We start from the raw sequence: 16626 nt of genomic DNA on the forward strand, positions 1-16626 counted from the left end.
TCACCAATTACCAGCAACTGCTCAGTTATTATTTCTGAGCTTCTTCCTTGTCCTTATCTCCTGAGAACAGCAAAAACCAAGTTAGAATAGTGTTCCCATCAAGATTAGACACACTGACAGCGAATTATAGCAAATTAGTAAAAATTTGCGTCCGCTAAAATTTTCATGCTTAACACTTATGCACTTTCAAAATTTACATCCTGAACACCAAAATACAAACGGCCAGCATAACGGCTAGAATTCCACACGTAGTAAGAATTTCACTGTCTAAGACCATCGGTCGATGGTCCCATCCATCGGCCGATCGTCAACACACCATCGGTCGATGGTCTCCCCCAATCGGTCGATCGTCAAAATTACATCCGCTGGTCAGAAATCATACACCATCGGTCGATGGTCTCGTCCATCGGCCGATCGTCCTCACCATCGGTCGATGGTCAACGACCATCGGCCGAAGGTAGTTCATCAGCTGCAACAGCAGCAAAGTGACGGGTTTCAACCTAAAATCACCAAATCTCAACTTTGGACACGTTTTTGACCTCAAAACTGGTTACATCTTTTACACTAAACATTTAGAAACATAAACCCACAACTTTTATGAACAAACAACAACAAATTGAACCAATTTGGGCATCAAAACCCACTTTCATAAAACTTGACTAAAACACCCATTTTGACACTGATTTGATCACAAAATCAGATAAACTTTACCTTGTTAGAATCACAATAACATAAGGAATGATTTGACACCAAAATCAAGCTTTAATTCGAGATCAAATGATTTAGGGTTGTTTGAAGGAGGTGAAGTTAGGTGAGAGTGAGTGAGAGGAAGGTTCAGGAGTAATTGAGAGGAAATTAGCTGGTCTCACACTTAATTTGGGGTTAAAACCTCATACCCCACAACACACGGGTATTTACCAGTTATCTGATATCTTTCGCACAAGATTAGGTAACCCAAACGAGGTCCAAATAAAATAAACAAACTTGTTCTGGGACCCTTGTCACAAACTGGTCACAACACAATTATATTAAAATACTAATAAAATAATTAAAATAAAAAGCACTTAAGACTAAGCACAAACCCTAAAGGCATAAATAGACAACTTACAACTAGCCCGGGTTTCGGTCTGTTACATCTTAAATCTCAGAGAATCAGATCTTATAGATTTCCAAGATTTTATTTTGAATCCCTTGAATTCCGGAATTCAAACATGACTATGGCAAAAGTTAAAACTCTATCTCAATCTTTTGTGATAGCCTCACTCGTACTCTTCACAAAAATTAAATTGTTTTGTCTTTATTATTCGGTGATGATAAAACTCAAATTTTCAGCTCGTATTCGTCACGAAAACATTTTTTATTGTTAGCCATGACGAGCTCACTCAAATTTCGGGACGAAATTTCTTTAACGGGTAGGTACTGTGACGACCTGAAAATTTTCGAACAAATTTAAACCTAATCTGATTATGATTTCGATACGATAAGCAAAGTCTGTAAAGCTGAGTCTCAAAATTTTGGAATAGACTACATGAATGCATTTAACCTTTGACTATTCCCGACGATTCATGAACAATTGTTTGTAAATAATAATGTGAACAATATATATATATATATATATATATATATATATATATATATATATATATATATATATATATATATATATATATATATATGATTTTTGTACATAACTAAAATACTATGTTTATTGAAATAAATATTCGAATATGTTATATGAATGTTACATAATTATTAATATGTAATGTTAATATATTATATGTAATTACAAGTTAAGATTTTAATTGCTATGTTAATATTAGTATCATTATTTTATCATAATATTATTATCATTATAATTATTATATAAAGTATATATATATATATATATATATATATATATATATATATATATATATATATATATATATATATATATATATATATGTTATTATCTATATTAAAAATTAGTGTTAAAAATATTATTATTATCAGTAGATAATATATTGATATGAAAGCTAATGTATATAAATTGATATAGTATTATTATTATTATTAGTAGTATTATTGTTATCATTAAAAATATTAGTACTAGTATAATTAGTTTTATTGTTATTAATAATATTATTATTATATATTTTATAGTAGTATTATCAATATCATTAGTAATAATATTATTATTATTACTATTATATTACTATAAATTTGTATTACTATTATTTATAATATTAAGAGTATTATTATTTTAGTTATATTTATTAATAAGATTAATAATAATGTATAAATATAAATATGAATTAAAGAGATATACAAATATGGATATAAATACAGATATACGAATATTGTTATATACAGATTTTAATTAAAGATATAAATACAGATATACGAATATTGTTATATTTATAAAAGTATATAAATATGAGTAAATACATATATATTTATAAAATCACATATTCAGTTTCATGTCGTTATCAATCTAGGATGTAAATTGTTTTTATAACTACAAATTGGTACGAATCAATCCCAATAAGTCCTGGTAACAAACAAAATATGTTACTGTCGATTGGAGCTTTCTTATTTGTCTTCTGAATCAATTTATTTGATCGTACCAATTAGACTAACAAACAAATGATAAAAGTGTTACATTAGCTGTAATTATGTCGGTTAATATCTATATGATACTCCATTAGTGTAATTGGAAATAAAAACAACAAAAATCAAATTAGATGTTGAAGAAACCTGCACGCCATCTCTATTTTACTTTCATTTTTCAAATTAATCGATTTCTAATGAAATTTCAAAAGGTGTAAATGCAGATAGTTTAGGAATCCAGTAATGAATCTTTCTGCAAGATTTCAAACTTTAATTCCTCAAAACGAGTTCCAATTTTTGAGTCAAATGTAATTTTCAAAAAGTCAAAACTTGGTGTTCATCACAAAATTCATTTTTGTTTTAACTTTCTGTTGAAATTGAGAGTTCACAAAGTTTCTAGGGACGATTTACAACCAAATTCATGTTGTAACAATCATCTAAAACGATCTATATTTCAAAATCAATTTACAACTTGTTCTTCACTATTTATCTTACTGTTACAACTCTTGCGCTTATTTTTATTTCTATTAATCAAAATTTATCACTATCTGGGTATTCTATGTGTTTACAAGTCACAAACGAATTAATAAACTCGTTGTTTTGGTTGTTAAAGTTCGCGGATTTGAAATGGCAAAGAAGAAGAAATAGGATAGATTGAGAGATAGGTTAAATAAAAATAGAGTGAGCATTAAAACCGAAAGACATCAGACGGAGCCATGGTTTAGGGTGTTTTTGGGGTAGCGAGAGGTCGGGGGTTCGAGCCCGGCCGATGGCAGTTTTTATTTTTTTAGCTATTTCATCAAGGTAGCCAACTTATTTATTTCTTTATTTATTTATTTATTTATTTATTATTATTATTATTATTATTATTATTATTATTATTATTATTTATTATTATTATTATTATTATTATTATTATTATTATTAATATTATTATTATTATTATTATTATTATTATTATTATTATTATTATTATTATTATTATTATCATCATCATTATCATTACCATTATTGTTATTATTATTAATTATTAGTATTATTATTATTGTTAGTATCATTATTAGAATCATCATTTAAATATTAAAATAGGTATTATTATTACTAAAATTTCTATTAAAACTATTATTATTAAAATTACCGTTATTATTAAAAAATAGTATTTCCATAAAAATATCATTTTTATTTTATCATTATTATCATTTTTATTAAAAATTATTATTATTACTATCATCATTATTATTAGTATTATAATTACTATTATTATTATTATGCTTAATCTAGAAACTATTAAATTGCAAATAAAAGAAATTTGCATAAAAATATAGTTATTACATAAGGATACTAATATTACTTAATATTATGTTTTAACTAATATAATGTCATTTATATTAATATAACGTTAATTAATTCATATATCAAATAAGTAATATAATACATATTAAGTATTAATGAAATTGTATATAAATATTAATCTAAAAATATGATAAAATATATATATATAAGTGTTCAATTACGATTATATGTATTAATAGATATACAAATGATATAGGTTCGTAAATTCGAGGCCAACCCTGCATTGTTCAGTTGTTCAATATAGTCATATGTATTTTTACTACAAAATACATTAGGTGAGTTTCATTTGCTCCCTTTTTAATTACTTTTGCAGTATATATTTTGGGCTGAGAATACATGCAATATTTTATAAATGCTTTACGAAATAGAGACAAGTGATTAAAAATAATATTCTGCGGATTGATGTGCTAGGTAATTTAGTTACATGTTATAAGAGCATGTAAGCGCGAATCCTAAAGATAGATCTATCGGGCTTAACACCCCCATCATGTAGGATGCACTAGACATAAGAGCTAGTGGGCAGATGTTTAGTACTTCGAGGATTATTTATACACCTGCGAGTGTACATATCCATCTTTGCGAAGATGACTTATTATATTATTGTTAAGGTTAGTTACTGAGGCCTCAACATAAGCAGAACGGTTGTATACACTTGCGAGTGTACACATATTTATAAACGAAAATCTTGTGGTCTATTAATATATTGAAATGATTGTTATGATAAACCTATGAACTCACCAACCTTTTGATTGACACTTTTAAGCATGTTTATTCTCAGGTACGAATTAAGTCTTCCGCTGTGTATTTGATCAATTGAAAGATATTACTTGGAGTCATTCATGGCATATTTAGGTCAGTACCTCGCAATGGGACCAAATGTTGAAGACTTCGTCCAGGAGGATATGGACGGGACGTTACAATTCCCAACTAGATTCAAACAAATCCAATAGACTTGTAACAAGAACCAATGAAGCAAGATACTTCCACCAAAGATGAAGATAAGGGTTTAAAGATTTAGGTAATGAAGTTTGGATGCTAGTGGTTTGTCAAGGGACAACAATATTCATTTACCTTATTATGAAATCAATGAAAATGGTCAAGGATAATAGACTTTCCTCTTTAGCTAGCACATGTCAACCTCCATGCATATGTCCAAGATCAAAGGGGTAATGGAGTTAACTTCTAGGTGTATTAAGCATCTTTTGAAAGCTCTATATTGGGAAAAGAAGCCAAAAATTCAAAGAAAAAGGAGCTCCAATGAATACATTAAAAAGCTATCTAGTAGGAGCAAGGTCGATGTATGGTTGACCGTGAAGTCAACCGTGCACCATCTGAGAAATTTTCTCTTACCTATAAAAGCTAAGCACTTGAAGAAATTGAAGATAACCTATTTCCAACATTCTTTCAAAGTTATATCAACTGATCTCCCAAGCCTCAAGCACATATCAATGGAGAGATTATAAGAGAGAAAGAGAGATTCTACTTACACTAAGTAGAATTACATTGTAAACTTCATGCTTATCATTTGTACCTTTAAGTTTACTTTGTAAGATACTTCCTTAGGGGGTCAAGGAAGTGAAATAAGTTCTTGTAATAGGAAGCACCATCTTACTTAGTGATTCAACTTTCGTAAAGGGATCTAGGAAGTTGATTAATTCCATTGAGAATTAATATTTGTCCAAGTAAAGACAAGTTTGATCTAAGTAAGGTTGGTGTGACATATTGAAGAATTATGAGTGATTGTAAGCTTAGCTATAAGTTTACTTATGAGCTATCTTCTTAAAGGGATCTAAAAGGTAGTTGTGATTTCAATAGGTTAGGACATAAGGATCTTGTGGTAAGAGCATTTGGTGTTTGTGAATTCTTCAAAGGGACGTAATGGTTCACAAGTAGCGGCTTATTGAATATCAATTGATGTAAACGGATCTCCACCGGGTTTGGAGAAACTTAGTAAAGAAAACTCTCGATAAGGTGTATCGAGGAGTGAATTAAGGAAGATTAGTTAACATCCTCCCAAATCACTATAAATCCTTGTGTTTGTGCATTTACATTCTTTACATACTTGCATTAACAAATACAAACGCTTCCACACTTAAAAATTATGTTTTGATTTTCAAAATATTTCGAAAAGTTTTAAGAAACCACTAAGTAACTATTCATTCCCCCCTCTAGTTACTTACACTTGTGCTGTAGCTCAAGTGGTAGGGACCTGACACTATTTGTTAGAGGTTAGGAGTTCTTGAAATGGTTAGGTCAATGATGGCACAAGCAAATTTACCTTTCGCCTTTTGGGGTGATGCTTTGTTAACTGCCACATTTCTACTTAATCGTGTGCTTTCAATATCAGTAACTTCCACACCATATGAGTTATGGAAAGGTTACAAACCGGACTTAAATGTGTTAAGACCTTGGGGTTGTGCAGCGTATACTTTGAATTCCTCGCACAAACATGGAAAATTAGGTCCAAGAGGAAAGAAATGTGTTTTCATTAGATACTCTGAACAATCAAAATGTTATGTGTTTTTGGGTGAACACGAAAGTCGGAACATAACTGAATTTGAATCTCGAGATGTTACATTCTTGGAAAACGAGTTTCCAAAACAAGGGGATCTTGATAAAGATTGGTCTTTCTTTGAGACTACAGAATAACCTCATTCGAGTGGGAGAGATTTTAGGAGTGAAGATGAAGAATTTGATTCTTTGGATATAACTCCTCAACCTATTGCGAATGAAGATAATTCTTATCCGAGTGGGAGCAATGTGCCGAGTGGGAGCAATGTGCCGAGTGGGAGCAATATAGCAAACCAAGAACATGTTTCCGAAGAATCTCAACCTGTTGCTACCGAGCATAATTCTGATCCAAGTGGGAGCAATTTGGTAAACCAAGAATCTGTTTCAATGGATAACTAACCACGACGAAGTAGTCGTCAAAGTAAACCTCCAATTCGGTATGAGATCGAAGATGATTATACTTTTACGGTTCAACTAGAAGAGGATGAACCAAGAAATATAAATGAAGTTCTCACTTATCCTGCAAAGGATAAATGGTTCAAAGCAATAGATAAAGAGATGGAGTCTATGAGATTCAACCACGTTTGGGAATTGTTCAAGGTTCTAAAAGAAAGAAAAACCATTGGGAGTAAGTGGATTCTCAAAATAAAGCGCAAAGCTGATGGTAGTTTTGAAATATACAAAGCTCGACTTGTGGCAAAAGGCTACAATCAACAGGAAGGGATTGACTATGAGGAAACATTTTCACCTTGTAAGACACACATCAATTCCTTTGATTTTAACAATAGTGGCAAGTATGAGCTTTGAATTACATCAAATGGATATAAAGACCGCTTTTCTCGATGGAAATTTAGATGAAGAAATCTATATGGAACAACCGACGGGTTTCATTAAAGAAGGCCACAAACATAAGGTTTGTAGATTGCTTAAATCAATATATGGCCTCAAGCAGTCATCAAGACAATGGTATATACAATTTCATAATGTGTTCATGTCACATGGCTTCAATGAGGTCAATGAAGATAATGGTGTTTATACCAAAAGGTCTAAAGGAAAATTAGTCATATTGTCATTATATGTTGATGATATATTGATTGCTGGAAATGACAAGGAGTATGTTTTCGAGGTTAAAAGATGGTTATCATCTAACTTTGAAATGAAGGATATGGGTGAAGCTGAATATATCCTTGGAGTTAAGATTTCAAGGGATCGCTCAAGGAATTTGTTGGCTCTTTCTCAAGAGACTTTTATCAACAAGATTCTTGAATGTTTTAACATGCATAAATGTAACCCCATCGACACTCCTATGGCGATTGGTGATACATTGAGCATTAGAGAGTGTTCGCAACTCCACAAGAGAAACAGAAAATGAAAAATGTTCCTTATGCTAGTGCGGTTGGAAGTCTCATGTATGCTATGATGTGTACGAGACTGGATATCCGCTTTGTTGTTGGCATGGTAAGCTGATATCAATTCAATCCAGGTTTAACCCATTGGAAAGCCATGAAAATAATACCTAGGTATCTTAAGGGTACTAGTCATTACTCTTTGTACTACGAAGGAAATAATCTGCAAATGAGAGGCTATACTGATGGTGATTGGGGAAGAAATATGAATGAAATAAATCCACCTCTGACTTTTTTTTCTGTTAAACAAAGGTGTTGTATCTTGGAGTAGCAAGAAACAATCATATATAGCATTGTCTACGATGGAAGCTAAATTTGTGGCATTTTCAGCTACTGTACTAGAAAGTGTGTGGCTTAATCATTTTTTGAGTAGTTTGGGGGCTGTTGGCAATACCATTGATCGAGCATTGATATACTCTAATAATGAGGCTGCCATTGCATATTCAAAAGACCCCAAGTTCCATTGTAAGAGAAAGCACCTAGATATAAAGTACAATTTTGTGAAGGACAAGGTTTCAAGAAAGGAAGTAAGTATGAAGTACATATCTACGCATGATATGGTAGCAGATCCTTTGACAAAACTCATACCTAGAGATGCGTTTGTTAAGCATGTTAGGTCTTAAGAATTGCATAGATTTTGATAAGTGTACTACTTTAATAAATGTACTTACAGGTTTAAGTTTATATCCAATGCAATGAGTTTCCTTTTAAATCCTTGTTTTATTGTTCGCTCTTTGTGTTGCGAATCGAGAAAAGTATGTCGGTCAGATATAAGATTAGCCCACTCACATGGGTATTCAATTCCATTTTATGTGACAAATGGAAAAGTGATGTATATTAAGCATATTGTTTTAATGACAATTGAGAGCTCAAGATTGAGATAATTAGACGCTACATTTGTAAGTGTACAAATATTATGTGAATATTCAGAATTCACCTTATCTGTCATGAGTATCCATATGTGAGTTCTCAAGAGTTTTATGAGTAGATAAGTGAACTCAAGTTTTGAACATTGAGTATGTTTGAACTATCTTGTGTGCAACATTGATTTGAAGATATACCTCCATTGTGAAGAGATAAATGTTGCAGCATATAATTCATACCACATGTGATTAAGACGACCAATAATTAGGGAAATAGAAGAAACGATCTCTACTTCTATGTTATAAGAGTCCCTTGAGGTATTAGTAATCTCAATTTAATATCCTTATGATTTTTTCTTCTCTCTTGAAGCTTAGTTTAATGTTTGCTATCTTAATGCGTTGCTTAAGGGTTATGAGTGATTCAACTTGGCCGAACATTCTTAGAAAAGCAGGTTGAGCTAAGGCCAATGGATTCTAAAAGAATGGAAGTTCATTTGAAGTTTACATTAATTTGTATACACCGGTCGATCAGTTATCTTTTGTCTTTGTGACATAAGATAATTGTGAATACATAAGGGTTTTATAAGTAAAACTGAGATCATGCGAGTTACTAATGTGATTAATGATCTAGGATATTGCATACTAAATCTACTCTTTTCAAGTGTATTGTTATGTTATATATTCCTAACAAGTGTATAGCAAATGAGCTCTCAAAGTATGCCGGTCGCACGACTTAATTTTTCTAGTATGAATGGTTTAGTGTATCATACGATAAGTTTCTCGAGATATAATGTGTATATCAAATTCGTTTGTGTGCAAGTGGGAAATGTTGGAAAAAAATGTTTTCTCTACACCCAAAAACTCTTTGTATACCACATCAAATAATGACCATTAAGCTAATGTTTGATGATGGCTCTTAGTATGACTAAATGGTCATTAATATTTTGATTAATGGAGACTTATGGCCATCATTCTTGTGGCTATATAAAGAGAGCTCATCCCTTTGATTAAAACACCACAAACCACAAGTAAAAGAGTGAAATACATTCACACAATTGAGTTGGTATATCACACTATATACCTTATAACGTTGTTGTCTATGGATAGGATCCATAATGACCGATGGTTATATATATATATATATATATATATATATATATATATATATATATATATATATATATATATATATATATATATATATATATATATATATATATATATATGACAATCTTTCGGATCTCTCACTAATGGAATTCATGGTAACTCTACTAGTTTAAATATCGTGTTTTGTTACTACACACTAGCTATGTTACATGGGTATGATATTTTATTTTTGGATTATTTTGTAACATCAACCATTGATACTGATCACTACAATCTAAAAGCTAATGAAATATGGTGATTCTTTGGCCGGGTTAGTGATATAAAGTAAGCTGATTTAGAGTAAAAGAAAATTATTTGTAAGAGATTTATTTAACAATCTAGAGCATATTAGTATCAGAGTGAAATCAGAGACATCGAGCGAGTATTAATTGTGGTTATATATACATACCTACATGGGTGAGCTAGCTTGTGAATTTAAAAGGAAATTTACAAGCAGTTAGAGATAATTAAAGTTTTCATGAACATTAAACAGCAAACCATAAGCTATAGAATTCAAGTTGATAAACCTTTTTAAAATAGTATAAACAGGGTGATGCACCCAATGCTGATGTCATTGGTTTATATTTGTCAAGTATAGTTGAACAAATCGGCCGCTCCCAATGTCAAAAATCAAGTCAAAGTTAGTAAAGAACGCATGTGGCATAATACATGATCAAGCATAAATTCCCGAGGGAATTATGTGGATGTGATCTCGGATTGATTGACTTGGAAACTCTCTGGTCCAATGATTGTGATAATTTTAACTGAGATGAAGATCTGCCGAAAGGTGGTTATTGAGTCAACGCCTTTCTTGATGCCTAAATAATAATTATGTTGGAATGCTAGCCTAAATAACATGATCCGCCGCAGAGGAACCCTCCATCATCCTAGCATTCACCAATTTCTGAATTAAGAAAACTTTGTTCAAAGCGGATGACTTTTCATACATATTGGATAACGTCGCAATCAATCCCGCGATTGTGGTTTGACCCACAATGTTGTAAGCAACGTTATTGACCAGAGAAAGTCGAACAACGCCTAGGGATTGCCTTTCCAACAACTCCCACTCGCCCTGAGCCATCTCTTCCGGTTTAACACCCTTCAGTGGTTGGTAAAGCTTCTTTTGATAGAGCACATCTTCAGTTTGCATCTTCAAAAAGCTAAAATCATTCCCATCAAACTTATCAATCTTCACATCACTCTTTTCCGTTATTGTTCCCGTGAAATTGAACCGAGGCTCTGATACCACTTGTTAGGAATAAAGCACGCGAGCCTTAACAAGACTTGATAACCCTAAGTTATCAAACCCATTTACAACAAACGGATTAAAATGAAGAACACATAGAAAACTAGCAAGAACGATAAAAGACAAAAAATTTAACGAGGTTATATGTAATCAAAGATGATTACTTTAATCCTCATCCAACCAAAGGAGTATTCTTATTGAGAAATTTCGTGGTGTACATTGCAGGTTACATATGAGGATATTTATAGTGCAAAAAACTAAACAAGGAAACTTCTAGACCGACTTATTCAGCAAATCAGGACGTCATCACGGTCGCAATGCAACCATCGCGGTCAGAAACTAGCAATGCAAGCTAATCCACAACATTCATTCGCTGCCCACCCATCGTGGTCGCAATGACCCTGTCGGGATCGCAATGAATCTGTAGCGGTCGCAACTGTAGTGACCCGTCCTAATCCATCTGGACGAAGTCTTCAACAGTTGGTCCCATTGCGAGGTTCTGACCTCTATATGCCATGAACGACTCCATATGATATGAGCAAATGCACAGCGGAAGATTTCTTTCATACCTGAAAATAAACATGCTTTAAAGTGTCAACCAAAAGGTTGGTGAGTTCATAAGTTTATCATAAAACAATAAAATTCATCATTTTGATAGATCACAAAATTTAAATGCTGCATGGTACAAATGGGCTCGAATCCTATACCCACCTGTAATGTACATGCTATATCTTTTAAATATAGTTCACCTTTCTCGTGTACGAAATCATCTTTCATAAATCATAGTAACTGTACACATATCTTGTGCACAAAAATAACATACACATAACCTGTGTAAAAAATCATTCTCTTGATACTTAATATTCACATAATTCAATGGTGACAATTATCATGTCCACATAATTCAATGGTGGCAATTATCATGTCCACATAATTCAATGGTGGCAATTATCATGTCCACATAATTCAACGATGGCAATTATCATGTCCACATAATTCAACGGTGACAATTATCATGTTCACATAATTCAACAATAATTCGCAGAACTTCTGTCTGCATAATAATTCATTCGAGGAATGTTTTGCTTGTGTCTATCTCGTCAAACATTTATAAAAGCATTTCATGTATTCGTAGTTCAAAATATATTTCAAAAGCATTTAATAAAACAGTTGTAAAAAACAGCGCATGTATTCTCAGTCCCAAAAATATAAAGAGTAAAAGGGAATCAAATGAAACTCACTTAATGTATTTTGTAGTAAAAATACATATGATGACATTGAATAAGTGCAAGGTTGGCCTCGGATTCACGAACCTATATCATTTATATATGTATTAACACATATAATTGTAATAGAACAAATTTATATATTATTGGCGATATACTTGTTATTATGTGTTTCATTAATATCTTAGTTAAATGTATTTATTTTATATACTTAAAATAAATAAAAATGTTAATATAGTTTAGTTAAATATATTTCTATATGATTAATTTTTATTGTAGTAATGATAATAATATTAGTAGTAATATTGATAATAATAATAATAATAATAATAATAATAATATGATTTTTATAAAAAAAAATAATGATAATAATAATACTAATGATACTCTTTATGATAATAATAATAATAATGACAAGTTTAATAAAAATGCTAATTTTATATATAATGATAATTTTACTAACAATGATAACTTTAATAAAAATGATAGTTTTTTTTAATAAAAATGATAATTTTAATGATAATGTTAATAATAATTTAAATGATGTTTTCAATAAACAGGTTATTCTTAATATTAATAATAATCTTAATAAAAATGATAATTTTATTTAATCACGACTTAATTGTAATTATATTCATTTTTACTCATAAACGTACTTTTAATTTAATTTTCGGTAGTAATTAACTTAGTTATATTCATGATCACAACCTTAGTCATTTTTATCTTAACATTCGCAATCTTAATTATATTAGTATTAATGATATTAATAATATAATAATTATGATATCAAGTTTGGTATTAGTATAATAATAATAATAATAATAATAATAATAATAATAATAATAATAATAATAATAATAATAATAATAATAATAATAATAATAATAATAATAATAATAATAATAATAATAATAATAATAATAATCATATTAACAACAATAGTAGTTATAATCATAATATTTACTAAGAATAATAATAATATAAGTAAAAATAAAAATGTATACCCTTCCAAAATCTCTTTCTAAAAAGATTTGCTCTTTACGAGACTCGAACTCATGACCTTTAGCTTAGACAAAACACACTTAACCACTCCTCCAAATCAGTTTTTCCTGAATTATAACCTTTCCAAATTTTTATAACCCGTACATTCTAGATTAACACCAACACCCCTTAATCACTACACTGCCTCAGCTTTTCTGAATTATTATGAATCCCATATAAACTTAGACCATTCTTCTGTTTTTCTATATTTTCTTCTTATCATCACATCGTCACTCCCGATCATTTTTATTTTACAGCCCAACCGTAAGCTGGACCTCGAACAGGAACACAACCCAAAATGAATTATTTGTTATCGGCCCAATTTTGGAAACAGAACATACGTGGCCCAATCCTTCGGCCCAACTGAAAATAAATCCATTTATGTATGCGTTTAAGGATCCCTTAACTCAAATTAGGAGAGCTGCAAGATATTATGGTCCACCAAATAAATTTCGAATTAGGAAATAGTACTAAAAGCAGCGTAGCAGTAACTAGTGGGTTGTAATGGAGTGGTGTCTTTGATTGAAACAAAACAGAATGGCGGTAGCAATGAAATTATGAGTTTGCGTGGGTATTCGAAACAGTAGCGGTTAGTGGCAACAACATCATCTTATGATGGTGAAAGATGGTGGTTGAAGTCGTGGTGATGATGTAGGGTGATGTATGATGGTTGTGGAAGTGTCAGGAGGTGGTGGTGTGGTGATTGAAGATGGCGACATGGTGGTGGTGGAACGGTGGTGATCTTCTTCGTGGTTTCTGGGTTCTCGGTGATGAGGATGAACATGATAGCTCACAATGGTTCACGAAGATGAAATAAAAATAAAAATGGTGATGATAAAGATGGTTTGAATGAAAAAAAAAATAATAATAAAGAACAGACAATTAGCAGGAGTAGTAGATCACGATGATGGTTTGGGAATGATCTTGGTGGTGATAAAGGTCGAAGAAAAAAAAAATGATAAAGTTGTGATGGGTAGCGGATGATGGTTGCATAAAGCAAATGGGTTTGAGGTGGTAGTGTGAAGATGATGACGGTTTGCAGGTCACGGTGGCAGACGGTGTCATGAGGTGGTGGTGACGATGGTCTCACGGTGAGAAATAGAATATGAAGGGTGGCGGTGGTGAAAGTGCAATGGTGATGAGGGTGATCACCTAATGTATATGTATCATGTATATGTCACACTTTATATATATATATATATATATATATATATATATATATATATATATATATATATATATATATATATATATATATATATATATATATATTGATAGATATACTATATTTATTATTATATTCATTTTCACACTCATATGGGAGATAGAAAAAGGACGTACAGAGAAAGAAAGAAAAAAAATGATGGTTGCTAGTTGGTGTCCAGATTATGAGGGAGTTGGTGATGTATCATCTAAATGCATTGTATCTATATGTAATACATATATAGAATTTTAAATGATAAAGTAAATAATATAGTTATAATAATAATCCCCATCAATAATCTAAATGAGTTAATCATTTAACACTTGAGCGGATATTTGTATTTTTGTGCCGACAGTTTACACGGGGCGTGTCCATTGCTAAACAGTTAACGTATAAAAGTGTTCCTAAAAATCTCAAATTTTTAGATTAAATATATTTAATTATTTCACTCATTAACTGTTTAAAACCTGATCAAAAAGGTTCGATAATTATTTATTTTATGTTCCAATTTATATATACGGAGTACTAATATTTAAACTTAAAAATGTAAAAAATATTTTTAACAAATCTAAAATCTTCGTAATCAATTTATAGTCCAACTTTTATTTCAATCCATCATGAACATGTACAATATCTATATTAAAACTAACAAAATATCAACCGAGTGTTACTGACGTTTACTAATTAAGCTCGAAATCATTTATATTCCCTTTATATATAAACAGTTTTAAAATAGCAAAGTTAATTACTAAAACAATTATATTATATATTTTTAAACAAATAGATTTAATATAACTTTATATATTTACAAGTAATATTTATATACATATTTATATATATCTATATATTCTATAGTTTCCATTAATCGCATTTTATTTTATTTATTTTACAATATAAATCCTAATAATCATATTATATAATATTCTAAATTATATTTCAAATTATAAATACCTATTTAAATATATATATTATCTATTTACAAATAGTTGTTCGTGAATCGTCGGGAATGGTCAAAAGTCAAACGAATATATGAAACAGTTCGAAATATTTGTGACTCAACATTACAGACTTTGCTTATCGTATCGAAATCATATAAAGATTAAGTTTAAATTTAGTCGAAAATTCCCGGGTCATCATAGCAACGCGATTATTATCAGCAACCTTCAATTTTCGTTTAACTCGATTCGCACTCAACAGGTTATACAAATGGGCTATGAAGATCGTTACGAAATCCTGCTCGCAATCACTCAATCCCAGTATACCACCAGTATATCCGAGTTCCATTTTAACCCCATATTTAAAAGATCCAAAGAGTTCATCGTTGATCGCACATTCGATACTAGCATGCCGCCAACTGGTCCTGTAAACCAAACACTCATTGCAGAATCATCGACTCACCCACATGAACCATATAAAAGAATCAGTGGCGGAATCTGAAAGAATTATTGGAGGGGGCAAATTTGTTCAGTTTTATATTTTGGAAGAATAAAAAAAATATTACTAATATATTAGAGTAGCAAACAAAAAAATTATAGTAATATAAATACTACAATAAGGAAAAGTTAATATTATAGGAAAGGACGGATAAAACTGCTACTATGCTTTTAGATAGAGTATTATGTTTGAACTCGTGTATTGCACGATGGTTAAAACAATAACAAAAAAGAACAGTTAAAAATTAGTTATGAATTTTTCTTGCACTTAGTAATATTATATGTCAGTTACCACTATGTAAACATGCTCAATGTACATCAATATCAGTTTCATTTGTAGCTCATAAACAATACTAAGATCTTGTAAATAATCAGTATAGTCAAAAAAAATTAAACATATCTTTACTTACCGTCGTCGTATAATGTGTTCGAGAGATAAGTAACGGTTGGTGGGATGTAAGTTTCTTTTCAACAATAAAATTAAATTTTTATTTCATGATACATGCGTACATAGTCCTTCTATTACATTCACATTTTCTCTTTCTTTCCGTATCTAAACCAACCACCACTCACCAAACCACCAATGAGGTGACTAATCAAAAATGAAG

Source organism: Rutidosis leptorrhynchoides, chromosome 2 (genome assembly GCF_046630445.1).
Source record: "Rutidosis leptorrhynchoides isolate AG116_Rl617_1_P2 chromosome 2, CSIRO_AGI_Rlap_v1, whole genome shotgun sequence".
In the NCBI taxonomy this organism is placed as follows: domain Eukaryota; kingdom Viridiplantae; phylum Streptophyta; class Magnoliopsida; order Asterales; family Asteraceae; genus Rutidosis; species Rutidosis leptorrhynchoides.